This window comes from Lonchura striata, chromosome 1, assembly GCF_050655825.1.
Source record: "Lonchura striata isolate lonStrDom1 chromosome 1, ASM5065582v1, whole genome shotgun sequence".
NCBI classification, from domain to species: domain Eukaryota; kingdom Metazoa; phylum Chordata; class Aves; order Passeriformes; family Estrildidae; genus Lonchura; species Lonchura striata.
In genome coordinates this window covers 107,224,258-107,240,691 of record NC_140703.1, presented here as the reverse complement: position 1 = coordinate 107,240,691, position 16,434 = coordinate 107,224,258, and the positions used below count along the sequence as shown (strand labels likewise).

At 33.8% G+C, this 16,434-nt stretch overlaps 1 protein-coding gene and 1 long non-coding RNA gene across 4 annotated transcripts in view; both read right to left on the bottom strand.

The window, feature by feature from the left end:
- Window positions 1–16,434, bottom strand: part of IL1RAPL1 (interleukin 1 receptor accessory protein like 1) — a 678,558-nt gene that overhangs the window by 392,717 nt on the left and 269,407 nt on the right. The gene's annotated exons all lie outside the window — the stretch shown is intronic.
- Window positions 944–16,434, bottom strand: part of LOC110483263 (uncharacterized) — a 28,992-nt gene continuing 13,501 nt past the window's right edge. Inside the window, exon 2 of the long non-coding RNA XR_002467541.4 lies at window positions 944–16,392. This is a non-coding gene — a long non-coding RNA (uncharacterized LOC110483263). The remainder of the gene's footprint in view (window positions 16,393–16,434) is intronic.

Sequence of the window (16,434 nt, the reverse complement as noted above, 5' to 3'; positions counted from 1 at the left end):
ACAAACTGCAGAGAAGAGGAATAAACAGACCGTGCTGTAGGATCCAGCACATTTGGAGGGTCTGGGCATGTAAGTGGCACAAAAGGCCTTTTATGCTGTGAAAGAGCCAAACCCATGTGTATGGTACACTGCTGACTCTGCAATACAAAAGCTTGAACAGAGAGTACTGTACAGGGTTCTGAAGGAAGTTGCACTTCTTTTATAAAAGTATTTAGAACCTCAAATTTTTTAAGAAGTGCAGGACACTCTGATACAGGGAATGTTCATTAAAAACAACAACAAAAAAATCAAGCAAAGAAACAAAACAAAACGCCAAATGAGATGATTTTAAGCACATTTTATGCCACCCTACATATTTCAGAAGTCTTAAGTGTCAAGAGTCCTGGTCTGCTTTACTAGAGTGCCCCCATAAAAGGGCAAGGAGAGTGATCTCCAGTGGTACTGTCAAAGGGAGCAGGAGCAGATCACAGTTTAAGGCTCTGAGGACAAGAATGCACCTCCAAGATTGCACATGATTTTGAAGTGAGGTAGGAATATATTTTTTTAATAATCTAACAGACAGCTATTCAACTTGTGAATATATATTCAATCTATTATGTTTAAAAGATGTTTTGAGACAAAAACTAGACAACTTTTATGAATTTCATTGTTGCAACCCAAAAAAAAAAAAAAAAAAAAAAGGCTTTTTAATCTTAGAGTAACAAATTTCTCTAAGATAATGGAAACTTTTATACTCTTGACACAGAGGCCTCTGGGCCTTGCCAGCTCTGCCTACAAAGCCCTCTTCAAAAAGGCTGCTTACAAAGGATCGGGACTAAAACATTCTGGAAACAAGATACTGTTACTCTTTGACTTGTAAAATCAATAATTCACTGCTAAATATTGTGTCCTCTCTATCACCTTTCCCTTTTCCATGACTTTTATTTACCACACAAGCTCAAGCTTCTTTTTTTTTTTTTTTTTTTTTTTTTTTTTTTTTTTTATTCTTTCATAGGCTCAAAGGGCTGTAAAGGATTTAAACATATCACCTCCACCCTGTTGGGGCAGTGTCAATGAGCCCATCCCTTGTGAGCCACATTTTCTTCCTTTAACGGTTTCTTTTACAAACTGCTTCATCCTCCTCTAGACTGACCAGAAAATTTTACAGATTTCCAAAACTTAATAAAAATTTTCAACCACTTGTCTGCATATTACTAAAAAAAAAAAAAAAAAAAAAAGGTAAAAATTAGTTTGTCAGAAATTCAGCATCCAAAGATTCACGTGGCTTGTATCTTATCAAACCAACCAAAACAAACAATCCCCTGAAATAGGGATCAATGCACTTAATGCATTTTCCACACATCTTTCCACACAGATATTCAAAAACATGGATCTATTTGGTTTCTAAGCAAATATTCTAAAGACCCTGCATAAAAAGACTTTGAATGTGTTATGCAGCACCAGTATCTTCAAGCAGTAGAATAACCAATGATTCATGGTCTGAGAGTCTGAAGGGCTTCCACAGAAAAAATAAAGGAATAAATAATGACAGAAAATGTTGACAGAAATGCATCACTCGAGGCATTTCTTTTTTTCTCAGTAGACAAGAGACAATAATTTTTTTCTGTAAATAGGAATTTCATCATGTCTCTGGTCAGCCTGGTGATATCATCCTAGCCAGGATGAGGATTCCATAACAAGCCTGAAGAATAAGAATCAGACACTAAATCAAGGCTCTTTTGTGAGTACATTGTAAGGCAATAAAGTATAATCAGAGCAGAATATCCCATTTTCCTTTCATATATCTAGATCTTTGAAACAGAATAATTTAGATTTATTGGGGTTTTTCATATTTTTTAAATATTTTTATAATATTTGCATATTTCCAGCAACTGTAAATTAGAATAAAATTAATATTTTTCTATATTTTGTGGAAAATCCAACTTTTCAAAAATTTATATAAATACAGGAAAATTCAGAAAACTCACTTTAAACTTTACTCAGATATTTTACTTTTCTAAAAAAACCCACTTGCTTGAACTCACATCCACATGCTTAAAATCTTGATGCATTCATAAGCTTTATAATGGATAAAGGCTGTGATTAATTAAAACTGCAGGTTTAGCTAATCATCTCAAAATTTAATTTTCTTCAAAATCCCTCAAACTTTAATATTAATATTGGAAAGAAAAGTAGAAGTGGTGTCTTTTTGTTCATTTCCCAGTCAGCGAGAATGAGGGCCTTTTATCAGCACTTTTCAGGCAGGGAAAATTGATGAAATGGAGAATGTTTGGAGCAATTGGAAAAGTAAGTAATTCAGATTTTTTTTTAGACAAATCCACAGAGATTATGTTAGCCAAAGATACAAAGAGGCAGATAAATTGTATTTTCTCTGTCTGTTAGGGTTCTTGGAGCAATGTCTTGTTCTTTATTCATGTAAGCAGCAACATTCCCTCTAATCTGACTGTGTGCCAGTGGTCAGCCTTAGCCTCAATGGTCAGGCGGACAAGGATCTTGAAACAGAATTTGGAATGGTTCAGCTCTTCAGAATAAAAAAAAAAATAATATCTAGAATTTGCATTCATTTGATATCTACAATTGTTTGAAAGTAATGCAGAGCTTCCTTATGTGTTTTTTGCATCATATGTAGGTCTATGCCAGGCTACACATGCATTAAAATGATGGCATGCATTTTGATTAGTCAGTGATCATTGCAATAATGGAATATCGTGCAAATTTATTTTTAAAAGAAGGAAAAAATTTGCATAAAACATTGAATCCAATGTTGCATTGGATTTAATGGTAGTTTTCACTGTATAGAATTAAAAGTTACTAATTTGTTTTAGTTTTGAAGACTATGCATAGAAATCAAATATTGTGTGAGCTTTCCAGCTAACATGAAAAATAAATGAAAACATATTTAGTGACAATCTAGTATAGTAAAATTAGGATTAGTAGGATAAACTAGATCTATTTTTTCAATCTAATAAGGGAGTTGTAAGATCAAAGTAGTTCTAGAGAGAAGAATTTGTGACCTAAAATTTTAGTTTTGATTAGTTCAGAAGAAAACCTTTCTTTTTTTGATATGCAGAAAATGACAACAGAGCCACTAAAGAAAAAAAAAAAAAACATTAAGTTTCTGCTGCATTCTTTACTTTCTAAACCCAACATGACTATAATTCAGGTGTCAAGTAAAATTATGTTGGACAGGTTTTCCTTGTCCTTGTTTGTTCACATCACAACACTGGCATGTTTCTACAGTTCAGCTGGAAAGGAACAAGAGATTTGAACTAAGAGACTCAGGTTTGAAATGACAGTAACAGGAGAAGTCTAAGCAGTATTTTTCTGCACCAGTTATCTGTAAGTGTCTCACATAAAAATCTATTTTATGGACAAAGGGTTAATTCATAGTTACAAATAATTATATCCTGATTCCTTGGATGAGAAGAAAAATGTGACCTAAATACTTACTTTGGCCCCATAGCAAAGCCAAGGTTTTTTATTCTCCACCCCATCCCAGAGCTGTGTAGAAGAAAGCACACAGTACTTGGCAGTGGCTCAATACAGCATATTGTTTCTCATCTCACCTCCAAGCTGGATTTGAAGGAAGGTTTTCTGTTTTAGACATACATACAGTAGCTGTGAGGAAAGTTTCATCTTAAATCTGCAAAATCAAAGAAAGTCTGACTTATGCCCTGTAGCCTGTTTTACCCATTTCAATATCAATAGTGTAAGTTTTAATACCAAAAAGATTTGAATTCTATATCAATGATTACTCATTTTTCTAAATCCCTGATAAGACACAGTGACCATGAACTGCACATTTTGTGATCAAAATACTTTAGAAATTATTTCTTTTTTCAATTGCTATGATCACAGAATCACAGAATCATTATGGCTGGAAGGGAGCTCTGGAGATCACCCAGTCCAACCCCCCTGCCAAGGCAGGGTCACCTGGAGCAAGTGACACTGGAACATTCAGGTGAGTTTTGAATATCTCCAGAGAGGGAGGCTCCATGACCTCCCTGGGCAGCTGTTCCTGTATTCTTCCACCCTCAGTGTAAAGAAGTTCCTCCTTATCTTGAGGTGGAAATTTTTTGTTATTCTTTCTCCTTCTATTTTCCCTTCTTTGTAATGAAAAATAGTACCTTCCCAAACTTTATTTAATATCTTCTTTTCCTCCTAATTATTTTATTCCGATTCTCTGATTCTTCTACACATATCTAAAGATCTAATAACTGAAAAACATATGAAATGTGGATTAGGAGAACTATTGATTTATTGTTTATTACCTCTGCATCCCCAGATGATCTTTATGTCACTCATGTAGTGTATCTTGGGGATTACTGTAATATTAATTAATTTATTTTAGCTTCTTGGAGGTGCTTTCCCTATCACCTAAATAGAACCTATATGACAGGGGAATTTTCTGTGTTTGGTTCACAGATTATACATTTTCAAAAGTTATTATTAACATGTAACAGAAATATTTTAAATATTTTTTTATTAGGAGGAAACTGAAACAATATTACAGGAAGAAAAGAGTAGATTTGAACTGAAACATCATATCTGAAAGACACCATAGAGATTTGGAGCTACATAGAAGTTGATGATATAAAGATAAGTATTGGAGACAGAAATGAAAGTTTTAACTGAAATATTTGAAGTCTATTTTTTTGTTTGATTGTTGCTATTTTGTTAACCTGAAAAGAAAAATCTTTACATTCTAATAAAAAATTGTGTAATGTCTTTGTTCCTCTACAATTTTCATCTGTCAGATGTTTTTCCTCAGTATTGTCAATGATTTCATAATTCCAAGTGCCTACATTGGAGGTTCTGTGCATTAAAGATATGTTGTGGAGGCTGTGGATACAACTGTGACTCAGACAAACCTGAGGAGGAGGTATAAAGGAAGCTGCTGCTCCAAGAGAAGTTCTGAGCTGTTACCCCTCTTAGATAAGTCTGTAGGCCATGATTCTTCCATTTTTTTCCCCAGATTTAAATTATGAAGTTCAATTATGGATTCATCTGTTTGAAACCCATATAAATTTCTTTAAAGCCACTCTCTGTGTGTAGACTCTAGAGACCTCTGAGGGCACATGCCTGAGGTACACTGCTCAACTTGCAATCTAGACTTTGAATGCATCAGAAATAGTGAACCTAAGTAGAGACAGAACTTTGCTTCATGTCCTTTCAATCAGCCTCTTTCAGTGACTTAATACACAAGCTTTTGCAAATATTTTAACTTTCTGTAATTTATTTTCCTTATCTGTAACACAGAGGTATCACCAGACGTACCACAGTCAGAATGCAAAACAAATTGTTCTGAAGAACTTTTTGAGATCCTAAGGTAGAGGGCATATTGTAAATGCTAAACATAATTATAATTATACATACTAATATATCTCTTTGTCACTATGAAACTACCTTAATAGAGCAGAATTTTCTTAATTGCAATATACCGCTGTAGAATCAGCAATGTGCCATTTGATCAATTGTCCTAATTATTTGAAATCCTGAGAAATATATCACTTTGGGAGATTTTTTAAATTACTATAAAAATATGCTTAGGTGACAGAACAAATCTCTCCCTATGTACATACTTGATAACACTGGTATTAAAATCACATTGAAAAATGAAGTTAAAAACAGTGCATTATGAAACCCTAAATATTTTATTAAATTATCTTCTTGACAATGGGAAGGGATGGGAGGGATGGGAAGGATAGGAAAAAGCTGAAGTAAAATAAGAGGCCAACAAAGTAGGGTATCTGTGTAGAAAGTTGTTCCTGTTAGCCTCAATGAATTAAATTTTGCCAGGTCAACTCTTCTGCCATTTAATCAGACCAACCACCACCTTCATCCACTACTTTTAATTAAAATACCCACTGCACTGTTACTTCATTTTGCCTCTTCACTTTCACTTATTTCTCCTGGGTGTTTTGCCTGGACAGGGAGTTTTCGCATTTAGATATCTTCAAAGCACTGGCCATTGCAAAGTCCTGGAATATTATGTATAAGCAGTTGTAATACAAATAAAAACAATGCTGGAGTACCTTAATCTCTTCTAAATAGTTCCCTTTATCAGAGTATTGCATCATCTTAATTATTTTGTACCAAAGGACCCAGATATTACTCTAAGTAAAAGTAATACCATTTTGTGCTATTACCATTTTGCTTCTACTATACTGGTAGAATTCCCCACAGCTCTCTTATCTCTCCCTCCCCACCTCCTTTATTACTACTACTACTACTACTAATAATAATAATAATAATGATAATATCATCATTATTTCTACTATGACTACTACTACTAGTATGGACAGTAATTTTAAAGCAAGGAAACACATTTGTATGTCATACCCTAAATTAGACAATTTCCTAATCTCTACTTGGTCAGGCATGACCTGACCCCATCATAGCAGGTTGGATAAGAGATCCTCTACTAGCTGCAGACAGCAGTATAATACAGAAGTGAAGGCCTAGATATGATTGTTATAAATAATTTAAAAATTATAATTAGATAAAAATTACATTTCACTAAGAATGAATAAGCACTTCTGTTAGCAAAAAAAGCAAGTTAAAACCCACTAGTTCCCAAGTTACACAAGTTACAGACAGTATCACAAACTCCTTCCCTTCCTGCTTTACACATGAAAGGAAAGTTAGCAAGGGGTCACCTAGGAATGAGGCTTCATACAGCTGCTCAGTGATGGGGCTTCTTCTTCCACACACAGGGCATGGTGTTTTTCTTATTTCCCCTTTAAGAGTCATCACTCAGTCTTGGTCACAAATTTGCATAATGTGTTATGGTACCTGGTCTCATAGATTAAAAAAAGGAATACCATTATAAAAACTATTAAAAAAAAAAAAAGAAAAAGAAACCAAACAAACAAACAAAAAGGTGGAAATCACATATGTCCAGGAACTCCACAATCGAATTCTTTAAGCTCCCAGTTTATCAACCAAGAGGCCTGGGGTCAACATAAAATGCAATAAAATATTCAAGAGTCATACTTGCCCCTGCGATGAGAAGAAAAATATTGTTTCAGCTTCCTAAACCAGCAGTTTCCTCAAAGGGGAAAACCTTTCCCCTGACAGTTTGATTTTTGGTGTGTCAGGGGAAGTTCAAAATGAACAATAGGAAAAGGTTTTTCACAGGAACAGACTCTCCAGGGAAGTGGCCACGTCCAGTTACAGTTCAAGGAATGTCTAGACAATGCACTTTTTCATATGGTTTAGTTTTAAGTAGTCCTGCAATGACTACTTGATGATCTTCACAGGTTCTTTTTAACTAGAGATGTTCTAAGATTCCATTAAATCATGTGATTTCAGTCATACCTTAGTGTGAAATTATGCCCCTTTTCCTGGCTTTGAAAATACATTACTTTTCAGCCCATAGGTATAAAATGAGCTGTTTATTTGTTGGCAATTTCTTTGAGAGCAAGAATGTCTAATGTTTGCAAAGAGAATTTTCAGTTTCCTTCCATCAGATATTTGCTGTTGCTTACCAGCCACATAAAGCAGGCAAACCCAGTACCAGCATATCTCTGGAAATTATGAATATGGACTTTAATGCTATTTAGGTAGAAAAAAAAGACAAATCATTTCTAATGTGCATAGAGAGTTTATCATTATCCCTTCAATCTAAAAATACATAAAATTATGAACATAAGGAAGCCTAAAAAAATCACCTGTTTTCTGTAGAATGCAAGAACCAGAATTCCCAGAGCTATGTAAAAGCCACTTGTACATTATCTAGCTGAAAACCTTTTCTTCCGCTGAATATTATTTATTACATCCTTTTCTTCTTGTTATTTTGAATTTTAGATCAATTCCTCTCTGTTTTCCTAAAGCTTATATTAGGGATTAAGTAGATCTTCCAAAATGTTGCACAAAATAATTGCTTTTCATTAGGAAGTATCTGGTGAATTGGCTAGTCACAGTTCTTCAATTCCAAATATTAGCTAAAATATGCAACTAGTTAGTTAATTCTAATCTACTATTTCACACAGTTAATGAATTATTCATAGGTTCATGCAGCTGCTGAAGTACTGCAAAAGCTTAAATTTAGCACTCAGATGGCACACGTAGCAACTTGGCAATTATTATTTTTTGGAATATGGCTTTAATTTAAATTCATATGTGATTGATGTGATATGACATGCTGAGAGTACAACAGATAGTTTAATCAACAAATAGTCCTTATGAATAATGTTGATGGCAAAAGTTCTATTGAATTTCATGTCACTTTCCTTATCCTTAAAATGAATTTCAGTTCTTGTTCAGCTCTTGATATTCAATGTGTTTTCTTTCATTAGAAATATTGAAGGAGGATGGACAGAAATGCAAATAGGAAATAGATTATGATAATATTTAATATTTTCTGTGAGTTTCATTTCCATTTCTACTTATTTATCTTCACTGTCTTGGACTCAGTCCAACATTTTCTACAGATAGTAATAAAGTTTTAGATCAGAACAATGATCTATCAATATATAAAAAAATATATGAAACAGTGTTGCCCTAAGTGTCATGGATAAATAAATCGTCATAAATAAAAAATATTTATAAGAAATTATAATGACAGTTAATAAAGTTTCTTAATTCAACATGATTGAAATATTACGGAGAGGTAAAGCAATTATTTTCATGACACTTGAGATTTCTTTCCTTTAAAGATACTATGACAGCAAGAAAGAAATTTGAAATAAGCTAGATACTTCCATGGAAGCATGGAAGTGCCAAATATCTTTCACATTATGTTTTATAAACTTTTGTTTTGTAACAACTAAAATTCAAGTAGCTATTTTTCTGACAAGCAAAGGAGAAAATAAAGGGAGGATTTTGTCTATGGCTTGGTCTAGAAAAGGTAGATGTATGACCTCACAGTCCTGCTTGCTGAAGGTGCTGGATGCACTTCCAGAGCCTTTATTTCACTCTTACCCCCCTCCCATTGTGCACTGAGGAATGTAACCTGCATCTTACACTAAGAATGAGAACTAAGATCCAAATAAGTGTTTTTTTGTTGCTTTATGCTCCAAGTCTCCTATTAAAAGTTATCTTACGATGTTCCAGCATTACTGAAGAATAACACAGACCACCTTCTGAGTTACAATAGATAAAAAGAAGTAATGGGATTTAAGGACATTACAGTGAAGATAAAATCATTGCTGGGGGTAGATAAAGACTGAGAGCCTTTTAGGTATTATTTTTTTCAGTAAACGTCTAGGAAAATATTTTCAGTTAGTCATCTCATTGTTCTGTTCCTCTGTAAATTTTAACAGTTCTAGGAAGAGTCTACTCAAATCAGAGACTTTGATTGGGAAAAATATTCCATGATCTTCCATATAACTAAATTTAATGAATACAGAACCTAATCTTTCACAAGCCCATCTTCCTTTCCTTGTTACAGGTCATCTAGTATTTGTTCTTTTGGAGCAAGCACTTACAGCATGGGTGCTCTTCTTATATGCTTTAGAAAAAGGTTCCTATTTGAGGCATTGAAAAAATACATGATGTTTAAATTGACTTGTTGAGAGTTCACGTATGAATAGAATGAATAAATGTTCTACGTGGGGAGTACCTCTGAGATTCAGAAAATTCCCCAAGTGCATGAGCAGGTGGCACAATCTCCACTTCAACATAGGGGCTGCATGCTCTGCTGAAAAACGTTAAGGTGTACTTGTTATGTTCAAAATATTTATTTCAACAAAAAGAAAAAAAACCCACCTTTTATAGAGTATCATGAATTTATTTAGTTGTGTGATAGAAATTACAAGATAAAAAAGGAGAAAAGTAAACTGTTTTAGAGGAAAATCTCAAAAAATAATACCACTATAATTGTTATGCAGAAACTTCTTGGATTTTGTACTCTTTTCTGTGGTATTATTCTTCCCCCTTCACTGCTTCTATAGCTGTTAGAGTCTGCAGCATCATAGTAGGAGTAGAACACTGCAGCATGTCACCAGCAATCCATGTCCTTCCCTCAGGTGCATCATGATGTTAACAGCTTCTTGCTCCTCATTTCAGGGTAAATGTATATTTCTAACTGTTTCTCCCTTTGTTTGATTTTGCTTGGGTTTTTTTGTTTGGTTTTCTTTGGGGGGAATTTGGAGTTCTTTTGGATTTTTCTGGGGGGGGGCTTTTGGGTTTTGGTTTGCTTTCCTTTGCTTTTTTTGCTTTTGTTTTGGGATTTTTTTTTGTTTTGTTTTAGTTTTGGTTTTGGGTTCTTTGGTAGTTTTTGGGTTGTTTTGTTTTGTTTTGTTGGGGTTTTATTTTGTTTGGTTTTCATGGTGGTTTATTTGTCCCTAATATATCTTAATTTCCCATATGTCAAACAAACATCTTTTGTATCTTGCATACTTGCTCTCTGTTCTCCTGTTACTTCTAAAACACTGTTTTTACACAGATATGAAGGTGACAATAGGTAATTGACCACTCATGAGTTTTTAATAGCCCTGGGGGTCCTCATAGCACCAGGTGCCACTTCTGTCATCATCCCATCCCTTTATACTCTCTACACTGCATGATCTTCCCCCACATTTAGGGGCTCTGATTCACAACCAGTCTTTCATTCCATTACTCTGCATCATTATGGTATGATCATAAATAGCTCATTCTACACAAACAATTACTTAATAATGTATAGAGAATCTATACAAACATTATACCACCTGATTGCACAATGCTCAGCAAAAGTAAAACAAATTAGGAAATAGCCATTATAAAATAGGTCATTAGAATATTGCTTTTACATCTCAACATTGAGAAACTTAGCTCTGAGCAGGCCAAGAGAAGTCCTGACAAAGCCTAAAAAGTCCAAAGGATTTGCAGAGGTACTGTGAAGCCTGAAATCTGTCATTAGCAAGGTCAATAATGTATTTATTGGGTTACAGAGCTTGATGCTTGGATTGTCTCATAAATATTCAGAATAGCAAGACTTGCCTAGAACATAGTATGGATTCTTTTCAGAATAATATAAATACATATTAATTAATTTGACAATGCGATGGATTAATACACAACAAAGTTACTGGAGGTTTACAATTTATGATACACTACTGAAGGAATAGAGATCACTGAATGGCTCATCTGAAATATAAACTGAATAATCAGGGAGTGATTTTGATTAAGGGCTAAGCTTTGCCCAAGTTACATATGCACAGCTGCTACTGATGCCAATTGAAGTTATGGTGGTGTGTATCTGAGTAAAGGATCTGCTTAAGAATAGGAGTGGAAATTGTATTATTATTATTTGCTTTCAAGAAATAATAGGACTCTGGAACCTCAAATTTTTCATATAGATAAGAAAAGGTATAGCTTGATAGGGCTAAAAATCAATTGGAACAGATTCTATCACTTCTGTGGAGTAGTACCTATTTGCCTATCTGATATCAGCTTCCTGATTCAGTAGAATTTTATCCTATATAAGAAGTATTCAACATAAATAGGAGAAAGAAAATAAAAGTATCTTAAAATCTATAAGCATCTCCCAAAATTCAAGATAAAATATTCTACAGAAAAAGAAGAATACTTTAAGAGAAGTCTTTTATGAAACCCTTTTTATGAATGACATGCTTTTTATAAATGCAGGTTCTATTATTTTAAATTCAGGTTGCACTCCCATCAATTTAAAGAATTTCAAACTTGAAACAAAATCACTTTGCCGCCCTCATTATGAAAAATTGCCAACACATATGGGAGATTTCTATTGAAAAACTGGTTATCAGAAACTCAGATGACTAAAAAAAACAATAGCACAAATAACTTGAAAGATCTTTCAATTAAATCTATATGAACTTTTTGTGACTTGCATTTCTGAAGCCCAAATAATACCACATATATATATTCCTTTCTTTCAAGATCTGCTTCCTTTCTCCTTAATATGTTCCAAAAGTCTAAACTTTTCAAATTTCACCTGAAAAGTTCATCCAATCATGTAGTTTGATAGAAATAGACTGTCTAATGTGCAGCCTATGTCTCTATGTTCTTGTAATCTAACCCACGTCAGCAGTCCAATAATATGTATTTGTAGGTATTATTGCAATGCATTGTAGCAAAAGTAGTTTAATAAAAAACAATCAAATACTCATTTTTAAAATATAGCAAATATTTAAAACTCATGGATCACCACCTGAGGATTTTAGAAAACACCATCACTATTTTCCTGATCATACAAGCTTTAGGCAAAACAGCAATTTATTTCAGTCAGTGACTATGAAGTTGCCCACAGATGAACTATATATTTTAAGAGTTTCCAAGTACACTTTGTGCTTTATTATCTCCTAAAATATACCTACTCTTCTTTTACATGCACTTTTGACATGGAAGCATGGGCCCCCAAATTTCCTGTAAATATTTCAATAGCATTGAGAGGGTAAATCTGGAAAGGTAGAGAGTGAGATTCAGGTGAACACATTGTCCTTATTCTTCTCCTGTGTAATAAATATTAAATGTCTAATAATTTTTTGTGCTCATAATTAAAAAAATAGATACATATTTTAAATTTCTTTTTAAGGTGGTCATGAGAATGAGAAGAGCCTCTCTATTCTCAGTGTAGAAAAGTGCAGCATTGTAACATGAAAACAGGCAGGCTGCTGCCTTCTCCCTACAGTTTCACAGGACTGACAGAAGTGAATGCAGAACTTTTCTGCTCTTTGCCTGGCTCTTGCAATCTCAAGTTATTTTTACCTCCTGTCTTTCTGAGTTTCTTTTAACAGTAGTGTAGAAATTAAGCAGGACTTCGGGGTTGATACCAGTGAAGACAGAGGAGCAATAGGATTTCAATAGCAGCAGTGAGTTATTGCAGCAGCTCAGTTTGTGCAGTCAAATTCTTAGTCAGCAACATGCCTTGGTTGACACGAAATTTGATGGAAATAAAACAATCCCCTGTGAGTAGTTGTCAAGCTGACTGGCACAGCTCATTCCAGAACTGTTGGCTTTATGTCTCATAAGAAAAGGAAAAAAGGAAAAGGAAAAGGAAAAAAGGACAAGGAAAAAAGAAAAGAGTTTAAAGGAGTGTCACAGTGAAAGGGGGATAAAAAGAACAGTCAGAACATGTTTGCCATGTTGTTATGAAAATGTTGTTTCTATGGGAATGCCTTGACCTGCAGCACTGGGGCTCACAGCCAGTGCATAGCCAAGGACAGGTCACTCCACTGACACCCAGCCGTGCTTCAGCTTGTCTCTGCTTCCTCTGTATTTTCAGACATGCTTTCACTCAGGCACAACCTCAATATTTTTGAGCTTGTCAATAGACAATCCCAAAAACATAAGTTCCAATTTCAGTGGGTCCCCCAGGAGAAGTTTGTATCAGCCAGAGTGTAAAGTTTTTCAAGGCATTACATCCATTAAGTACGAGATTCTAAGTTTGGGCCTTTGGTCATTATATTTTTCTTTCTGTTGTTTCAGCCATCTAGATTTAAGGATGATATATCCTATTTTGGAGGAAATGAAAAAAAACCTGTGGTGAGCTATATCCAGATACCCACAGGAAAAAAATAATTATCAGGAAATGAAAAAAAAAAGAAAAAAAAAAAGAATAAAAAACCAGCAGACATTAGACATTAGACTCCAACTAAGTTCCTGGCTTTACTATCACCCATATTTAAATCAAATGAATTTGTATATAACCTCAGAATTTGGGAGCTGCACATCCTTCTACTGGCACAGAATTTTGAAAGCAATTAATTTGTTCTGGATTTACTACACTGTGCTAAAAAAATGGCATTTTTTCTTCCATGACCTACTTCATTAGGCTGATGGGAATGTTTGCTGAACTCTGTAGAGAACTTTAAAAACATATAATGATTGAGAAAACTTACTATTTTGACTGAAAACAGAAATAGGATTTTTAATATTTTCTACCCAGAATAAAGTCAGTGGGTTGCTTCTGAAATTTTCTTTAATATTAATTTGTCCTCTTACTCTCCTGAGATAGCTAAAAGTAAGAAAAACAAAACTCAGGTTTCTTGTTGTTTAAGTTCTGTTTGGCTTTTTGGCCTACCATACCTTCCTGTAGGTTTTCAAGGAAATAATTTCAAAATTAAAGTGTGGTCTTTTATATACTTCTAATTCTTTAAGGTATTGACATTAATAAATTCACAGTAGAAAAGATTTAGGTGTTATAAAATAAGCTGTTATTGCTGTGATCTGAAACACACGCACACACACAAAAGATTCCCGTATGTATTTGTAAAACTCAAAATCTAAAGCTCCAAAATTATATTCTAGTCCCTTGTTTAGAAAATTGAACAGATATATATCAAGATGAGTGTCCTTTGGAAAAAAAACCATTTATTTATCTGATCCTAATATGATAAGGCAAAAGAGCAAACAGGTATTATTAAGTATTCATGGCAGCTGTTTTATGGGTGTGGGGGAATTGTGCTATTAAGGGTTAAGAACAGAAAGCCACTTAGAGGTGTCAGCAAATATATTTATCTTGTTAGGGAAATTGCCTCGAACAACTGTGATCCTGAGATACAGAGAACAAATCCATGGACTCAGCTGCTTTTAGAAATTCTGGAAACATCTACACACCGGCACATCTAAGTGAAGAGTGAGTAAAGACATCTTGGACACACTTCTTGTGCATTTAGTAGTATAGCTTTATTAAAAAGATACTGAAGGATAAACAACAGCTGCTGATTTTAGAGATGGAAACTAAAATGTCCTAAGCCACAGAGATAGAAATGTGTGGTGCCATTCTGTCCTTCTCCCATTTGCACCCAGAAAATAGTCTCTGTGTCTATCCTTTGATGATTTGTATCAATAGGCATAGAAGCATGGACTATTTGTGTATATATAAAGGTTGTATAGACCAATCTCAATGAAAATGCAAAACCTGAAAAAATGGCACTGAAAATTCAAGTCTGTGTGTAGTTTGATCATATTCTTGGGTTTTTTCTGCCCTTAAAAACATCTCTTAGGAAAAAAAATATATCTAAAACCAGACCTATACTAAGCTCTGTTCCATACATTAAAAAGTCAGAAAGGTATGGCAATGAGAAATAAATATTTAAGCAAAACAGGAGGTTCTTGCTCTAAGAAAAAACAAAGTAGATTGAGAAATGATGTTTCCAAACCAATGTATTGTACAAGTTGCAAAAAGCAGAGTTCTTTACAAAGATTTATACACAAAAATGATTAATATGCAATTCTGCTATTTTTTGTAAATTTCCCATGAAAGACTGACAAAATTCCTTTGATCATAATGAATGAGCATCAGAAAACTGCACTGAATAACTTTTTTTTTTTTTCAGATTTGAACAGCTAATCACTAATGATGCCAATATTAATATACAATTAGGCTGACTTTCTCCCTTGGAGAGATAAGACTGAGAGGTAAGATGCATCTAAACCAACATAACAATGCATAAAACTTATCCAGGTCTTTATGGTATTTAGGTATTTAGGCACAATGATCTTGGAGGACTTACAGCGTAAAAAAAGCTTATCAATGTTTAACAGGCCTCAGTACAATATTTAATATAGGATTAGAGACAAACAGGAATACATATCACAAGATCCTTGGGATTTCTGACCACCAGCAGCTCAATTTGTTTGTAATTGGTGCATATGGAACAAAACAGAAACAGAAATCGTGTTTATTCTCCTTCTGTTCACTTCTGTTTGCTTTAACCAAAAAGCTAATTTTCTATTGAACTTATTTTATCCTCCGGTTAATTTTTCACACTTTTCCCTGAAAGGGCTTCAGGCAAGAGTGGACAGTGGTGGCACAGCTGATCACTTCTTGTTTTGGACAAAAAAATTAAAAATAAGTAGCTTTAAGATTTGTCCTGTTTCAGGCATAATTTCAAATTAGCATTTTTGAAGGCTTTCTTTAACAAGGGTATTGCAGTATAGCTGTATAGAAGAATTCAATATATTTTACCTTTGACCATTAAAAATAATTTTTCAAAGGATATAGGACTCTTGTAAATACTAAAAAAGCTGAATGAAGCTATTTTCCCTTAGATTAAGTAAAAAAAAAAGGTTATAAAGTAGTTTTTGGTTTATTTGAAGTATTTTCTAAATGTTCTATTCTATGTTATCCTTCTCTTAACTGTGCCAAACCTAGGTTTTATTTTTGTATTTGAAATGCAAAATTATATGTTTCTTTCATTAACTATAACCAGTCTCTATGTAGATTTTTCTAAATGCTTGGAATTTGACACTCACAAAAGGATACAGTCCCAAAGTAAAAAGAGTAAAATATGTAAAAAGGTTGAAATTACAGCAGAATTATTTCAAATTAAATTATATCTTTAGGGCAATATGATAATAAATTAAATTTCTGAACACATAAGAGGGGACTGAAGTTCCAGGAAATTTGCTGAATCCTCCTAATATGCATGTCTTTTCTCTTCGGCTTTATACACTTCCCACTTTTGGCAGGAGGCAAAAGTGCTGCCATTGCTGTAAAGGAAATTTCCACAATGTTTTAAGTTT